Source organism: Leuciscus leuciscus, assembly GCF_965113295.1.
Source record: "Leuciscus leuciscus genome assembly, chromosome: 15".
In the NCBI taxonomy this organism is placed as follows: Eukaryota; Metazoa; Chordata; class Actinopteri; order Cypriniformes; family Leuciscidae; genus Leuciscus; species Leuciscus leuciscus.
The window spans coordinates 28058935-28078191 of record NC_138739.1 but is presented as its reverse complement, the minus strand read 5'-3'; the positions used below and the strand labels follow the sequence as shown (position 1 = coordinate 28078191).

The window sequence follows — 19257 nt, the reverse complement described above, 5'->3', positions numbered from 1 at the left end:
TTCATGAAAAAATGTTTTTACTCACCCCAAACTTTTAAATGGTAGTGTATCTCAATAAAATATTGTGGTATCATTCATGTCTGTAGCACAAAAAGAGGTTTTGTGTGGAAAATAATAAGTATGAGCAATAACAATCATTTTAGGGAGAAAATTGTAGGGACTTGATCTAAAGCACTAGTAATTTCCTGGTTTTCTGATCCCACATTTGCCCATAAACATTTGATCACAATGGTTCTGTCCATGTGAGGCATATATACACCTTCTAACTGAATATCAATAATTCCTGATACATTTTCAAAGCATTGCACTAACAGCGCAATCTTCCGTGGCATTTACAAATGGTAATAGTGCAAGTCAACAGACAGAACATCTTGAGAAATCTATAGATTTTTGTGTGTGCGTGAGGCGCGGAGAATTTGTTTATATATGCTGCCTCTTCTCTCTCCTACGTGCATCATTTCAGAAACTTTGCCTCGCATTGAACTATCGAACCTTGCGTGCGCGATATTGAGTTCCTCTATAAAAAGTGGGGGCTCGTCCGGGTACGTGAAGAGTAAGGAAAAGCCATGGATGAGGGTGAAAGGTGGCTAGCTGGTATGGAGCGAGAAGGCTCATAGCCACAGGGTGCTAAGTCCCCTCTGATCCTCTGTCTCTGATTCCACAATTCAATTCTTCCTCTGGGCAATCGCGATCTAGAACTAGGCCAATGTCACAGACTGTTTTTCTGGCTTACAGAATGGGGGAAAAAGAGACTCGCTTGCTTGCTCTCTCTTCATCTTTCTCTTGACCAACTTGATATCCCTCCACTAGCCCTTTTCATAGTTAGCGCTTTAACATACAAGCTGTGTCCCAAATGACGCACTATACACTTATACAATATGTACTCAACTGTGTAGTTTATGAATTTCATATGGGTTTTTTGTCATTCAACATCAGAGTCTGATCACCATTCCCTCTCTGCTACATAATTAAAGCTGGGACAGTTGAGTGCATGAGGTTTTTCAATTAATTTACTGTATCATCCAGGTATTTAATGTGCACTTTTTCTATTTGGAATTTTCAGTGTGAACATTACTCGTACTATTTATACTATAAAACAGCATAGATTAGTGTACAAGAACGCAAATTGGAATGCACCTACACTTTTAGGGGTGAAAAGACACTGGGGCGTTATCCTTTTTAAAGGTACACCTTTGTACTTTATTTACCCTTAAAGGTTGCATGTTAGTACCTAAAGTATACATATGTGAACCTGGACCACAAAACCAGTCTTATGGGTAAATTTTTTTTAATTGAGATTTATACATCATCTGAAAGCTGAATAAATAAGATGCAACTATTTGAAAATCTGGAATCTGAGGATGCAAAGAAATCTAAATATTGAGAAAATCGCCTTTAGAGTTGTCAATTTCTGTTGGCGATTTTGCTGCATCCACTCACAAAAATACATTTCTGATATATTTAAGGTAGGAAATTTACAAAATATCTTCATGGATCATGATATTTACTTTATATCCTAATGATTTTTGGCATAAAAGAAAAATCGATAATTTTGACCCATAGAATGTTTTGTTGGCTATTGCCACAAACATACCCGTGCGATGACTTATGACGGGTTTTGTGGTCCAGGGTCACATATTAGTACCTAAATGTTACATATTATTTCCTTTTGAAAGGATCCCACCCTAGTGTCAGCTTTTGTATCTTTTTTATGGGAATGTATGCTAACACACAAATCCTGAAAAGGGCTAGTGGAAGGATATCAAGTTTACTAACATGGCTGCTGGCATGTAACCCTGTTCAATGCCTCAAAAACCATCCTAAATCTTGTGCATTCCCTTGGGATGTAGTAGATGCAATATTTCTCTCTTTTAAAGAATAAAAGATCACAAGGAAGTACTTCAACTGTAAAAAGACTTCCATAGTCCATATATTCTATATTTCTTCTGTATGATACAAAATGAAATTCTATGAACTCTAGTACTTATATGGACAGCTTTCTGACTGACTTGCGCCACACTACCTTCAAGAAAGTGCCATAAAACGAGGCTACTTTCTTGTGTGGCGGCGTAAGCGCGCTGAATACACTGCGTGGGAGAGAGTGGGTGGGTTTGAGAATTCTGTGTTAAGGCAAGGGGAGAGAGAGAAAGAGAAAAAAGGTGCTCATTTCTTTTTCAATCTGTGTTTCACAATGCATGTGTGCCTGGAGAATTGCAGCTAAAGTTCACATGGGGGAGGGAAGGTACCTGCCCCCCATCTCGCAAAACACACTAGAGTTGGGGAGAGGAAGGGGGGCTGGAAAAAAGGACAGAATGAAAAAAGTGCCATTGAACTCTGACTTGAGATTGTGAAGGGAGAGAAAGAGAGAGGGTGTGAGTCTGAAGAGGGTTAGAGTGAGGGCTTTGGTTGGAGGAGAGGGGGGTGGCGGAGGAGAGAAAGAAGGGAATTAGGAAGGTGAAGGACTGAACCACCCTCATAGCCTTTCCACATGAGCACACCTTATATACACACACACCGCCTGGACCACTGCAATATTTTAAAGGGATAAGGCTCTGAACAAAAGAATTAAAATATAGATCACACAAACGGCCTTCCCATCTCTTGTCCGGCAACAGTGTGGAAACAAATTGGATGAGAGAGGGAGTGAATGAGTACGGCGCTACACTGTCAAGCTCGTAAAGATGAGCATCACACTTTAAGACAGCGATAAATTAAACTACTATGATCAGAGTAACATATAAATATTTAATTAGATCCTCAACTTTAAGATGGTCTTGTACTAAGAATATTTGCAGTTCAATCTATTACTTTTAAAATGGTATTTTAAAAATGAATAGGCCTATTATTTATTTAATACTATATTTATTTTTGTGTCATATAAATAACAATATATGATATTAAATAATAATATTAAACAGTGCACAAAATATTGGTCCCTGCTGGGAGAGAACATGAAATACAGTGCATCCTTTGCTAGCCTCTGTCTCCTTGTTCCTGGGTAAAACATAAACATAAATTTGAGCTTTGAAATGAACATGTAAGCCAATGCCTGGCAGGATACGGCTCTGACTAGAGTCATGTGACATAAGTCTGCTTTACTCCTTACCACCAATGAGCAAGGGCAAACACTGTTGCCATAGTAATCCCTCCTATGTTTGCCATCCAGCATTTTTTGGGGGAAAAAGAAACCCGTTTTGATGTCACGCGAAAGCCATATCGCCACAGAATCTCAACAAAAATATTCCCTTGATATAAATACTGAACATCTGGACCAAAAAATGGCTTAAATTGAAATATTAACAATAACCAGACATCTACTCTTAGTTTCTAAAAACACATAACATATGGTTAGTCATTATAAAGGTTTAATTATTAATTGTATATGCTTATGTTAATATCTGTCCATAAAGGACAACCAATAAAGTGCAATGCAACAAGATAATCTGTTACATATTTTATTCTTAAACATGCAACCTCATGCAGAAGGAAACTCAAGGTCATAGAGCGTATGACAATGCTTCATCACTCACCTGATCTGTGGTCACTCGATTTCTGTTTTATCACTGGTTTCTCAAGTCTTCTTTTCCTTTAAAAACACAGAATTACACATCTTAATGATTTCAGCATATCAAGTCAAAATACAAGCATTTTTAATCTAGCTTTGGGTGTTTCTGGACATTTCAACATGATGCGGTTTTTATTTAATTTAAAAGTTTGCTCTCATCTTTGTGAGGCTCATGTACTGATGATCATTCACAAAGCTACTCAAGTGGACATAAATAGGTAAACTAATTTTCAAACAACTTTCTTTTTCAAACATGTTTAGGAGATCTTAAAAGGTCACCTGAATTCATGTTTAACATCACTTTCTTTGTCATGCATGAGGATTCAGAACACAATGGCATGCAGGCAAATTATGCAGGACTCAAAAATAATATGGCATGCTTGAAAAAAGATATAAAAAGCTTATTATGCAATAGATAAATCTTCTTACATAACCACTAAAAAGCTATGCAGACTTTAAAAAAAATTCTGTGATGTCAGCTTTAATAATCTATGTCCATGGACCATGGTTTTCAAACAGAGGTCCACAGACCCTTGAGGGTCCCTGAAGGCACTCAAGGGTGTTTGGTGAAATAATAAAGCCTATATATTAGGGCTATTATATATATATATATATATATATATATATATATATATATATATATATATTCTTGAATTTTCATTAGCCTATATTTCTAACTATTTGAACGAACATTTACTAATGATCTGTTCAGAATTATAATGTATAATCTTGGTGAAGGATCATTTTCCACATGCATTTCAAAAAAGTTCAAGTTTGGCATTAATGAGAAACAATGCCTGACATAATATGAGAAACAAAACTTTGTAAATGCTTTCTAAAACAGAACGAAAATAATTTAGCACATGACAGACTAATGAAATGAAGTGTAGTAGCGGTATACATAATAAAAAATATATTTCTTCGCTTCAGTTCTTTCGGTTCATGTGAGTTTTATCAATGTTTGCGCGGAATTCGATTTAAAGTTTCTTTTGACGGTTAAAAGCGCGTGACGTAACTTTAGGGAGATCAAAGGAAAATACTTTAGGTGAATAGATTAATATTTCAACATTCAAACTGCCTAATTAGACAAAAAATCGAGTCAGTCATCTCATTATTTCGGCTATTATTTGGTGATGTCTTAATCTAGTCAGCTGTTCAGCTAAACAGGAGTTTTGGGGCATTACCGACACGTCGAGAGTCACCTGAGGGGTTTTGGCACATTTGGGCGCGTTGATAAACAAAAGTGCTGACTAGGTAGATAGTTTATTTCGTTTTGAGACCTAGTCATGCAGACTTCGTGTTTTTCATTTAACTGTATGTGAATTAATAAAATATTTCGTCAAATACAATAAATAATAAAAATATTTAAAAACGGAGGTTTTATTCCAATATTTGGACATACAACAGTGGATAGCGAGGCAGTTAAAAAAGCCAGCGAGTCTCTGGTGTAGGCTATGTAAAATATTTTAATATAGGCCTACTGTATTGGGCCCGTTTAAATCTGCCAATGTAAGACTGCAAATAAAGGATGATTTTCGTTCCCATTTCATTTCTTGGATCAGAGGCCGTTGCTAAGATACCAAACTCAGAATTCATAAGTTCAGCGGAGAAATGATTGACATTTGCTTTTTGAGGTAAAAATGAAAGAGGAATAATAATAGATAAAACGTCCAATTTTATTGTGAGTAGCAGTATTCCTGTTTGAAACTTAATCTATTTGAATGAAATTCAGAGAGCGGACTGCAAACAAAATTACACAAAAATACAAGGTATATAGGTTAAATATAATGTGTTATGTGTGTTAAAAAAACAACTTGTCACTAGCACCAATTTTAATAATACAAATTTAACTCCAGTACTGTCACTAAAGCTTCCACCTCTGATATAGTGAACAGGATGCCAGCATTAAGGAAACAATAGAGATTATATTAAAATGCCATCATTTTTTATAAATACTACTGTCTAAATAATGTAGTCTGTCATCTGATATTTACAAGCTAGTTTTGCTAGATCAAAAAAAAGAAAAAGAAAAAAGAAAGAGGATTTGACCCTAAAAATGTCAGTTTTTCAGAACAGACTAGTCAGGCAAACCAAATAAAATTGTATAACCACTTTCCTGACTGTAAATTAGCAGCCCAAATTCATGCATCTTACAAAACTGAGCCAAAACACACTCGAAATATTTAATTTATAGCCACACCCTTACACTCACACCCAAAGAGAATCGAAACACACACACTGTGGCCGATTTTAAGGCCTTGTTGCAAAAGTACAACTGCTTCTTGACATCATATATAGCAGTGATAAAATAATCATTGTGTTATCTATCTTTTACTAAATTCACAAACACAGTCTCTATAAGCATTAAATGAATTATGCATATTGTTAATAATAAATAGACTCTTTAAATATATATTATCAGAACAAAATAAAGGCAATGCATCGAAAACTGCTCAGGTATCCCCACAAAACCTTGCCTGCAGCATCTATCCTCGTGTTTCGAATCTGCAGTTAAACTGGGATGCAGAGTTGGTTACATTTAATTCAGATTAGTAGACGTAGACAATAGCAGTGCTGCGTATGCCAGGTGCTAAGACAAGACTCCATCTGCTGGGGCCCCTAACGCAGGACCAGACACATATTAATGTGGGAAAATGTCTGGGGCGCCTCTCAGACAGGCCTCTCGCTGCACCTCAGACTCGGTTTGTGTCATGCATCTATTACACGTCTCTGCCCCGCACCCCCACAAATTTCAACATCTCCTGATTTGTGCGGAAAAAAAAAGAGACAAAAAAAAGGTTTAAGCAATCAGCATTTACCGAGACAATCGGAGGTCAGTTTCCTGATTCCATATAACCATCATACAAAACATTTGCCATTCACAAATATTGTAAACATCACCTTTGTGGTATTTTATAAAAAAAAAAAAAAAAAAATTAGGAGATTGCAAGGTTGCTCTTATTGTGTCAAACTTCAAGGCGTTCTTTTTGTACAAAGAAAAATGCGTAAAGATCTATCTCTATATCACTCATTAACAACATGCATTTTAGCCTTGCATCACATCCTAGGATCAAAAATGGCTGTGTGTGATGTAGCACTAACCAGACAGGGACATAAATTGCCAAAAACAACAGCTAGTATATGTACTACAACTGTCAGATAGGCCCATAAATACTAGAGTGCGTATCAGAGGCCTAGTAGTTCCATAAAAAAAGTCTCATTTTAAAACAAGACACATTTGCGCACTGCATGTGTCATAAGCAGGGTGTTTAAAATAGCCTTGACATTTCTTTTACAGTATGATGTCATGAGTGATTTGATCATTTGGAGCAGCAACAAAATTACGAAGAAAAAGAAACATCCACTAAGCACAATAATCCTCTTAGGCAGATGAAATTCTAAAATATCTTGCAAAACGCAGGTTGACAGGTGTACAAAGACGAGGTCAGCCTTTTACCTCTTTTTAACCTCAAATAGGGAACACTGTATAGTTTAGATTTTATAATAAGCCACACATATGGAGGATTTCCTAGTTTAGGCAGTACAATAAGACACAAAGAGTGTCAAACCACACACCTCCGAGGTTTGACTTTCCCATATTACATGAGGACCACGTGACCCAGAAGATCCGACCAATCGGTTGAAACACCTCGATGAACCGATTCCTGTCATCCCGAATTCATACATCAACATCATTATCACGTCTATGAAGGAATGTTGCCCAGCACAAGCACACTTGAGAATGAACGCGAAGTCCGTATCCGCCTTATTATCAAGCCCTTGCGTTCTGTCCGCGTACTAACGCGTCCCTATGTAGCCGCAGGCAGATTCCACGTAAAATCCATGTCTTCCACATCAGCTTTAGGTATTCCAATCCTTCCAGACCACTGAAACGCATTCACGCATCGCCAACTGCATGCCTACCGGATTCGATGCTCTTTGTAGCGGACATCGCCGTCTCCCCCATACCCCGACCATCCACATCCCTCCGGCTTTCCAGACTCGTTCCCATTCAAAGCGCTCCGAAGTCTTTGGAATTAGTTTATACTTTCGGTTCTCTAGCTTTATGATATCACATAAACTCATACAGCTAGATAACCAAAGAGAAAAACTAACCCATGTGTCTTAAAGGGACCGCCGCGTACGCCAGATACTGCTTCTGTTGTGGTCACATGGAGCTATTGCATTCACTGCCGTGTGTGTGTGTGTGTGTGTGTGCAGCTCCTCCGATACAGTCTCACTCTCTCTTTCACGCGCGCGCACACATACACGTGGGCTAAATACACTCACATTAGGTGCATTTGATAGTCTAGCGGCCACTGCGCACCTCGTGCATTTGGACATCTACCACATTGCAATTAATGTGTGTGAAACACATTCTTTTATATATTTGGCTTAGCGAAGTCGGATCATTTGATGTTACTAAAATCAAAATACGCGTCCAAAAAACTGTCAATGATGGGATAGGTCGTTGGAATTAGGCTAAGCAATAGAATTAGAGCTCAATAACTCCACGCGCGTTGATGGCACGCTGTCAAAGCACGAGATGGAAATTGCCTATGTAGGCAACTACCTTATTTCAAATAATAGTGAATAATAGCCTATACCTTATAAATTATCGTATTTTACAGCACAGTTAGGTGTACTGAAGGCTATCGATGCCCTGCTGGATGCATCAGGATATTTAGACTGTCGTTAACAGGCCTACATTGGGTATCTGGCCTATTAAATGTCTCATCTCGGAAAATGAAATATTAAAAGGTGTTCTATAATGCTCTCTACAATTCAACCTGTCTTACTCAATTAGATTTTCGCTACATGTAACAGACAACCCCTTCCGGAATTGCATCTACATCAAATGAGGCAAATAAATAAAGCTAAATTGCCAGCTATGGGGTTCTTGAATGGTTCTTTCTTCAGTGGTCCAGTAAAGAATATCACCCTAAAACCAAATAGCCTAAACAAACAAAAAAAACGGTTTGGCAGTTCTTGAGTTAGCCTATAGGTCTTTGTAAATTATAAAGTTCATGATGTTTCATTATAGGTTCTTCACATCATTTTCTAAACAACTCGCGAATAAAACGTTCTCTGCAGAACTTAGAAAGGTTCTCGTAATGGCTAGAGTTCAGACTAAAAATAGCCTAAATTTTTTATTCTTGGTGAAACTTTTATTTTTAAGGCTGCTATGCAAGTTTCAGTAGGCTATATATCATCTAAATCAGTCTATATAGGCTACACTATGGCCAAGAATTTGTCAGATAAATAATCTACAACTTGACACATAAAATACAACCGAAACCCCCGGATAGGTTTAAACGAAGTTACGCTTGAAATACACAATATGCCTTTCAAAAACAAAGCACATTTAATGTCACAAAAAGATACGTACTCACAATTTAATTTTCCATCCAGCGTTTCCAAAAGCGTCCAGAACATCCATTTAATTCAGACGACAACACTCACACACACAAAAAAGTTAATCTCAAGGTTTACGTGGTTTACAGATGTCTTTTCGATGCCTCGCGATTTATTTGCTAAAGTAAAGACGGTCAAATAGAAATAAATCTTTGTGGCGAAATGTTCGAGCTGAAAAGCCGAGCAGGAGGACGCGCAAGGCTCCGGCAGCAGCAGTGAACGGCTGAAGATTGAACTGAGGGGCTCCTCTGGGCAGGGCCACGGGGGTCACACACCGCCAACACAACTGTGATGTCACCAGCATTAACCATTAATGCTTATTGATACACATGGCTGAGCAGGGCTGAGACACCCGGGGGACGCGCCCGTGACCGAGCACTACTCGCAGCTTCCGGAAGACTCGTGCTTAAGCTAAATATTGACCTCTTTAACCTGCAACATAATCTACGAAGTTATTAAAAATATAGTTCATACCAATAATGAGCTGAATACACGTGTTTTATGATGAACATATGTTGCTTTTCTAATTGACTTCAGTCATTTTGATGTTTTGTGGGGATAAAAAATGTTTAGTGTAACGGTTTTAAGACTGTAAAAGACGTCTCTTAGTATTACCTTAGTATTTTTTATCTTAATTATCTTAGTATTTTTTACATAGGCCTAATATATTCTAGAATTTCCAAATAATATATAAAAATATATAAATTTAAATTTTGGGAATTTTTTGTCCGCCAAATCAAAATCAACGTGGTTTAAACAACATGCAGGAAGCAAATTTGTTGTCATATAATTGTCTTATCACTGAGTCAGGTCACACACACACACACACACACACGCAAAGGAAGTATTTAGCTCTTTAGGTTACATTATGTATGACCAACACAACCAACATTTAAAAAAACAAATTTTATTATAAAAAAATAAATAAATGATAACCGCCGATAGATTGCTTTATTTTGCCATTTATTCTCTGATATCTGTGTATTATAAACGCAATACAATACAAAAGAAACGACATTTAAATCCAGTCTGTGTTTCTTGTGGCGCGGAATATCACTGCATTCTTTATGAGGTCCCACTGTACAAGTGATTCTGCAGTTGTGGCCAAATAAAACGTTTATTGGTGCTGCTTGCAAACGTTAAACACCATGTAAAAACTCGTATAGCTGCATAATATAGTCTACTGTATGAAGGGCACGAGAGCAGAAAGGTTATACGGTATGCTAGACGTTACTAAGGTTCTAATGTGAAAGCAGGGCAGAAGAGTCATAGCCTACTTCTAATGCAGATTTACGCAAATTTAAATAAAGCGACTTAGTGCGCCATCAACAACCAAAATGAAAGAAATTAAGAAATGTGCGTGAGTTTCTAATAAAATACGTTCTCAATAAATACATATAATAAATAAACATTTGGATGCAGACAAGCAGATGGAGTCTCTCCCTCTTTGTCTCTCTCTCTCTCTCTCTCTCTCTCTCTCTCTGACAGACAGATAGATACACACACACACACACACATTTGGCCTATCCTTATTTTCCATTAAAATATATTCCCCAGGTTATTTGAGAATGGGATCTCCCGGTGGCTCCATATAAAACAGAATGGACTGGTCCATTTAGCAAGAGGAAAGCAAGAGATTTCGTGCGCACTAATGAAACCGTGTAAAGCAATAAACTTGATATTTCGGCTGATGTAAAAACTCGAGTCTGTGCTTTAAATCAAACCAACAACAACAACAACAACAACAAAAAAGTTTATTTTATTTTATTTTTTATAAAAGCTGTAGAATTCTAGCTGTACATAATGCAGCTACAAGCGCGTGACCTAAATCTGAGAAATGAGAGCATTTATCAGAATAGATAGGCTAATGACAAACTGTAAGGAAAAAATATTATAGCCTATCACTAAATAATATCTTGCTAATGAAATCCACAGGTTAACTAACACAGTAGGCCTATTTAGAAGTTAAACGACACTATTTTAGAAATAATGAATTACAGATATATAGCCTATTCTCTAATTTCATTAAATTCGTGCTAAAAACATCTGAGACGAAATGTCTCGTCTCTAAGAAAGTATTCTTGTTTGTTTGTTTGTTTGTTTTTAAACTCTATGAGTACAACGCAACGGGAGAATGCCTAATTTGAGATTAAATATACATGCCAATATCATGAACGTTATATCAGTCTCAGTATTATGAAAGAAGTGAATGAAATGATATTTTCTACGAGCGTTTAACGATTCTTCCCAGGATGATTTTTAAACATCTGCTCATTGAGAACCTTTTTATTTCACATGAGCCCGAATAACCAAACTGCGAAATTTTCAATATAACCTTGACAATGATTTTAGGCTAAAATGTTCATTTTAGTTTTAGGTTGTTGCATTTGTGCAGTTAGCCTATAATATTTTAAAAAAGAAGAACTATCTCTTACACTTTTGTCACAGTCAAAATCTATGAACAGTCGATTTGTTTACAATGTTTAATTCTAATTCATGTTTTATAGGCCTCAGTGCAATTTTACTTAAATAAAGCTTGCCTTTTATTTCTGCCACCAAATTATAAGTATACAGGCCTTATTACAATAAAGTATTGTTCGTTTTTTGTTATTGTTTATAATGCTTATCATTAAATTTACGGCATACAATATACATTCATGCAAATGCAATTGTGAGAGTCTCTCTCAGTCTTGCACCTTCAATCTCAACCCCCGCCCTCTGACACACACACACACACACACACACACACACACACACACACACACACACACACACACACACACACCTCCGCATGATTTAGACACTCCCGCTCTTTGCGTCATGTCCTGTTTCAAATATGCGCTTCCCACCCTGCTCAAAAATACACTGTAAACCCAGAATACAGGCCTGCATCACACAATTTAAAGCAATACATCGCATCTTTAAAACAAACATTTTGAGTTTTTTTCTTCTTCTATAGCCATAGCATATGTGAGCAAGACTAATTTCATACTAACTGAAAGAAAAATAGCAATAAAAATGAACACTGATGAGATTTAAACTACTAAAAGGTGTATTTTGCGACATGCCTCGCAGTTTGAGACGCACTGAAGCTCATTCAGGTAGAAGGGATCTGTCCTTGGTGCTGAAGTTCAGATTACACAAAACGCCGCTTATATCTTTCATAATTATATACTGGTAACTTTATAACTTTGACATGCACCACCCTTTTTTTAACAGTTGATTTTTTTTTTTTTTTTTTTTCAAAAGGCTCACATTTGCTTCATTACAGGTAATAGTTAGACAAGTTACAGCTGGTTAATGCAAATTGTCATTTTAACTGCTGCGTTATTTAACATCAAGATCCATACAACAAAAAAAAGATCATGTAAATATACAAATTCTAAATAAATAAAAATATGTGTAAGTACGAGAACCTTTCGTTTTGAAAAACAATTAAAGATCATGCTAAATCAATTTAGCTTTACACAATTTATTTTTAAATAATTTATAAATTGAGTCGTGTTCTTGTTGGCATCAACTCACAAAACGGTCTTATAAACCGTAATATAAATATCTCTAAATCAAATATTTGTTAAAGAAGTGCCTAGAAGTTTATTATTATTTGTTTATTTTAAGATTTTAAAGGTCGCGTTCAATTCTACTGCAGGCAAATCAAGTTTCAACATTACAATTCACTCTTTTTACTCAATAATCCCTACTTAAAAGTCGATACAAATAACATTTTTATACAAGACCCTGTTTTATCCATCAAATCTTTTTAATTCTTACCTTTCAGTAGACAGTGATGACCTCTCATATCTGAGTGCCTGGAGAAACAGAAGTTGTAATGAGAATCAACGAACAAAAGCTTCCTTAAAACCTTCTCATTCATTTCAATTTCTTCACGTTTGATTTAAAAAAAGAAGAAGTAACTATTGTACCCAGTGCTGCAATAATGCAAATACAATACGAGTATAAGGCTATTTAATTGACGCTGCCTCATAACAACACTGAACAAGCCAAACGTACAAGCACGTGCTTCACTCACACACACACACACACACACTCCTCATTTTAGTTTTTCAGGAACAGATAACACTTTAAAAACTATAAGTGTTGTTATGTAGGCCTATTATATATTTAACTATAATAATAATAATAATGTGTATAGCTTACAATGAAAAAAAGAGAAAATCTCTTAAACTACAACTCTCTTTCAGTCTGTTGTGGCTGGGAAGAATACAGTTTAGAAAAAAAAAAGAAAAAAAACGTTTGGGGCCTTTTGTGGGGTTCCAGGGATCCTCTTGGTCTCTATTGTTGGTCGCTCCAAAAGCCTGATTAATTAATTTCACACTGTAGCTCAGGAGAAAATTTTCCCACAAACAAGTGACCGAAAAAAATCCAGCCCTAAAGAAAGAAGTCAACATCAAGTTCAACAACGTGCGGGCTGCTCATTATCATGACAATAACGTCTGGGAGCACAGAAGTCCCCTCAACAAGAGGGTCTGGCGTCAATACACTCCACCTCCCGGACCCCGGAACATTTTCCCAGGCTCCTCTAACAATCGCACAACTGTTTGCTCCCCGGGCTCGCCTAATGATCACTTCATACGACGCTCAAAAGATGATTTAGTTAAAATACGCCACATTAACTCTGACAAATGGAAACTTTTCCCCCTCCTTCCCCTTAACAAAAACAGCACGAGAATTAGATTGTGTGCGAATAATTACATGTGAAATGTGCACACATTTATTTAGGCAAATCTTTGATAACAAAATTGCGCAGTGAATTGTTTAATTTACTGGCAGATGTGATTACCTTAACTTTACTGTAAGAAATACAGTGATGATGCCAAATTAGACGGCGTATGTTTTACAGTTTCAAACTCTAACTGTAGTTTACAAACACATTTTAAGATAGGCTACTAAAATCTGTCAATTATTGTAAAGTTTATTGATATACAAGGACACATGATTTAAATATGGTGCCTATGGCAGCTGTGGCCAATGAAAACACAAGTAGAGCACAGTTTTAGCTAAACAAACACAAAAACACAATCAGGGTAACACAACTGACACTAAACGTTCACCAAATCACATACGTAACTGATAAAACCGAGGGGAAAATAACTTTATTCAAGTTATTGGCTAGTAATAGATTTTCACTGTAAATGATAAGGTAATGAGACCAAACAGGCCTATGATTTATTGTAGATTTGTTGCATTCTTTGCGCTGAAATTACTATAACATTTTACAGTGAAGTTAACAAACATTGACAAGTCAATACAAATTAGTGTACACTTACCAAGCTTGGGGGGATCCGTTACACCACAATATCTAATCCACAGGTACAAATAAATAAATAAATAAAAATGCTTTGCAGCAATGCATTTGTTGAAAACATGAACAGCCATGAACTATTCCCGAGAATCGCGTTAAACGCGCAACTACGTCACTTTAAAGGGCAACTCGAAAAGTATTGATGTCCGTTAGTTACAAACAGCCAGTGGCGTTGGCTTGAGTGATCTGACGCTCTATTAGCTCAACTGCACAACTTGTTATCCAGATTCCTGCTAAGTATCCAGTGCTGCTACTCCGAGGACTGCTGGGATCGAGTCTGTTCGTTGGTCTCACGCGTGGACGTGTGTAGAAACTCAAGCAGCTCGCGCGTAAACGGCGTCCCGTAGTGAATTGATGAGTTATTGTTCCAAAGTCCGCGAGCATGATCCATTTAGAGTTACGCCCATCTTTTTTCTAGCGCTGTTTTGGGTTGGCATATGGGCAGACTAAAAGAAAGCTAGTCGGTTTCGTTCTATCCGCGAATACGCGAAGGAATATAAGCAAATTGGCGCATACGAAGCTTATAGCATTCGATTTCATTGCACATCTATAATTGTTCAACCATCACAGAACCTGCAGTTGCACTTGCTCACACCTTAAGATTCCTGTACTGACAGCACACACACGCCCTAACTGGGAAGTGCGTGTGTGCAGTGCAGGCCAATAGACGTTCGTGTTATTTATCTATCAGTTTTCCACTAGACATTGGCGCCTTGTTGCTTTGAAGCGTCACGTGCGTAAAATTACTGGAGACAGTTCGGGTAGCTATCAATCCATATTTCCTAGTTCTGCTGCTTATAGGATGTCAGTGACATTTCGAAATGGAGGGGTGTGTGTGTGTGTGTGTGTGTGTGTGTGTGTGTGTGTGTGTGTGTGTGTGTGTGTGTGTGTGTGTGTGTGTGTGTGAGAGACTGTGAGAGTCATCCTTTCACCGTAGCCGAAAGGGATTCAGGTTTAAAACGTGTATGGTTGCGTATTGACGTCATAGACCTGACGAATTTGTGCGTACATATATTGTCATCGTTCGCGTTTTGTTGGTAAAGACATTCTGCATTTCGTCATTTATTTTAGAAACACGAAATTAATATGGGTAATATCAGAATACTGGGTGATATAAATACACCCAACACACACACGTTTTATGGGGACTTGCCATAATGATTTTTAGATTGTATATTCTTCTATCCCCTAACCCTACCCCTAAACCTATCACTGTAAAAAAAAAAAATATATAGCCTATGATCAATAAATTGTGACATGTTTTTACATTTATTTAACTCATCAAAATTAGTTAAGCAAATGTCAACTTTTTATGTTATACAAGTTTAAAAAAAAAATTCTTAAGTCAGATTAATTTAATGAAAATTGAAATTTAATTTAAGTTCAATTTACTTGAACATCCAAGTTGATTGTACTTAAAAATGTAAGGCAGCAACTTTATTTTTTTACAGTGTATCACAGAAAACTTTCTGCATTTTTACATTTTCAAAAAACATCACTTAGTATGATTTATAAGTTTTTTCCTAATGGGGACCAAAAAAATGTCCCCACAAGGTCAAAAATGACTGGTATTGCCATCTTTGTGGGGACATTGGGTCTCCATAACATACCAGGCCACACACACACACACACACACACACACACACACAAGCGTTGGGTTTCCATTTATGGAGACTTTCTGTAGACATAATGACTTTTCAAAAAACATCACTTAGTAGGCCTATGATATAAGCGGTTTTCCTCATGGGGACTTCGGATACTGCCATCTTTGTGGGGACATTTTGTCCCAATAATGAAATTGAGTAGGCCCACATATTTACCATTAAAATATACCACAAAAACTTATGTGTAATGTCTTAAGAATATTTAAGGTTTTCTTTAATGGATAGCTACAGGGCCAAACAAATTGGATTGAAGCAGGCCTAGAGGAATCTTAATTGATTGTGCCCCGAGAATTTCTTTAAAAAAAATTGTCTATCTGGCATAAACCCGTATTTATGCTTGAATCAGACCAATCTTCTTTAACTCTTTCTGTTGAAAAACATGCAAAAATGGAAAGAATTAGAACAAAAATAAGGCTTATTTCCATGTCCCATACGATCATTTAAAAGCTTGGATTATTACATCCTAGACCCTGTGACATGTAAACTATTTGTAGCCTATTTTACCTTGCCAAACCACATTTTTAAAATGACACCACTCAAAGAGAAACAATGAATGAAATGATCGGATCTAGCAGTACCAGGCATTGACATTTAATTCCTTTAATTTTCATGCCAGAGAAAAAAGAAGAAGAAAAAAACATTGGTGCTTCAATAAAAAAATAAAAAAATTCTCATATAGGCCACTGCATCTTATTTCGTCCTTTTATTAACACGTCGTCACTGAAACAAACAGAAAACAGCGACACCCATCGGTAAGACGCTGCAACTGTTGAGATAATAATAAAAGGACCGAGCTTTCCGTCGTAGGCCTATCAATAATGCATGTTTACACATCAAGAGACCATTTGTGTAAATCACAACCGTTTAAAAAAACCCTACTAATACTATATTTTAAATCGTTTTTAAATCATTCAGAGAAAATAATGTTAGGAGCTACATATTTTAAAGATTTAAACCAAATGCCATTTTGAGATCGCGTCCACTTGAATGCAAATATTACGATTTATAATTAAACAAAAAATAACAAATTAATTAACTGTAGCACCACCAAATCTATAGTAGGCCTAGTATTTCATATCGGCTAGCTGAGATTAATTTGAAGCCTAAAAATTGTATATGCTCATTGGCGAAGCACCAAACTGTAGCCTACGTGTCGTCATTTAGATGAACTAAAATTCAATGAATTAAACTCTCTAGCTATTTTTCATTTTAAGTTACTACAAACACAATTCTGAAGGTCGCTAAACGAACTAAATTAAAGTCAGTAAGAAGATAATCGCTTAGTATAAACGAGACTGTTGTTCTTTTACATATCATTTTTAAATGAAAATAAATAATATCATGATTTTGCTGTGTGGCCCAACATTATGAAAGGACAAAAAAAGGAAATTGGTTAGTAGATTATTAAACCCGAAATACAATTTATAGGTTTACATGGAAGACTAATTTTAAGATAAAACATCTCTTTAAACTGGTTAAACGTAATGCCATTTTTAAAATAAAAACCTGAAAAATGAAACCATGAAAAAAGTGGCATTACAAAATTTCCCTGCAAATGCACCTTAAAGACGCTCGTGACGTTATGATACATTTTAGTTTTAATACAGAGCAATAGCCATACGAGATGTCTGTATAACGAGCTACAAAAATTATACTCATTTCACCTGATAGCCTATAGTTTCAGTGGTGTCATGGAAATATGTTGATCATGCATTATTAAAATGCATTAGCTCCTAAATGAATGTACAGACAGAAATGTTGTGATCCGCATATCTCAACATTAAAATCGAAATGACCATTAAAATGAATTTGATTGGGACACAATGAAACAATATAGGCTATTTGAAGGTAACATTGCAAAATGAGGCTGAGATTCAAAATAATAATCATTAAAATAAATACTTGGCTATAATTTCATACGCTTTAGCTCAAAGCACTCAAGTAGCCTAAATAATAAGGAGTTTCCCCATTCATCCCTATAGGCATGTCTTACAGGTTGCACTTGACCCTTTGCTCAAATTATATTTCTGTATGACCCCAGGTCACAGGTCAAATACCAAATCTAAGCAAAAACCTGTGATCGTCAAAAGTATAAAGTTTATCCTAAAGTCCACAAAATTGTTTCAGAAATATCAGTTGCACACTCAAGCTTTAACCTATAGTTTCTTTTTAAAACCAAAGCAGTGAAAACATTATGCGACAAATTTCTTACGAATCGTGAAAAAAGGGCGGGAATAAATCATTAGCTTAAACAAAATATATTATCCAGTTTTTTTCGTATGAAATCAGATGAAAGTAAATAAGGATTTTTTTTTTTTTTAGCAAACACATAGGCTACTGTCCCAATTGAAGCAATTAAAGAACAAATAATTTTCTGAATTACAAACCCTCAGTAGTAGCCTAGCATACATATCCAAAGCATTAGTTCAAATGAGTTTCCACGACTACATACCCAATGTTGTTGTCGTTGTGGAGAGATGTTTCCACACTAGCTGTTCCGTGGGAAAAGACTCGCCTCGGAATGCCACACAGTCCTTTAATTGGAGCCGGACTGGATTTTATGGAAATGAGCATTGAACATCAGTCTTAACGACTGATTGGCACATATAAGAAGAGAGCAAGGGCCGTACTCATGTCTTTTAGCGACGCAATTCAGAAGGTCAAGTTCAAGCGCATATCTCAGCTCTCTCAATGCGCGTGACCAATTATCATGCACGTCGCGTGAAAGCCATGCGTCTGCAGCCCTACAGGGTGCGTTGAGCTGAAAACAGCTCGACTGCTTGAATCCTTCATTAAAAAGCATTTATTCAACGAAAATAAAAAGTGTGGGTAACAACATTACAACAATAAGTTAACACATTATAACGTGCACTGTAAACAAAAAAAAAGTTGCTGCGTCAATATTTTTAAGTAAGCAACTTGGATGTTTAAGTCATTTCAACTTAAATTACATTAAACTGACTTTAAAAATGAGTTGAATCTTGTATAACTTCTATAAAAAAGTTAGATAAGTTAAAACTTATTTTGAAGAGTTGAAGTAAACATGAAAAGATAGCCCTTTTAATCGAAGTTTCGTGACATGACTTGACTTTAGAGCAAATGCCTTTGTAATTCTTATTACTATTATTTGGTTTAGACAATCTAGTTTTGTTTGCATTGATATCCTTTTGCCAACAAAGTCATAAAGCTATTGGCCAATTTCTTTGCAAATGTATTTGTTTTTAAAGGTTAATATTTTATAAATAAATTAAAAATCTCAAAATGTAAACTACATCCAAAGAACTATCTTA

At 36.2% G+C, this 19257-nt stretch overlaps 1 long non-coding RNA gene across 2 annotated transcripts; it reads right to left on the bottom strand.

The window, feature by feature from the left end:
* Positions 1–3529: 3529 nt before the first annotated feature.
* On the bottom strand, positions 3530–18644 carry LOC309475932. 2 transcript variants are annotated; one of them, XR_014197891.1, is made up of 3 exons: positions 18420–18644; positions 12752–12789; positions 3530–3586 (listed from the first exon to the last, which is right to left on the bottom strand). It is a non-coding gene; the product is annotated as an uncharacterized lncRNA (long non-coding RNA). The 2 variants fall into 2 exon arrangements; XR_014197892.1 differs by lacking the exon at positions 18420–18644 and adding an exon at positions 14269–15125.
* Between the last annotated feature and the right edge of the window lie 613 nt (positions 18645–19257).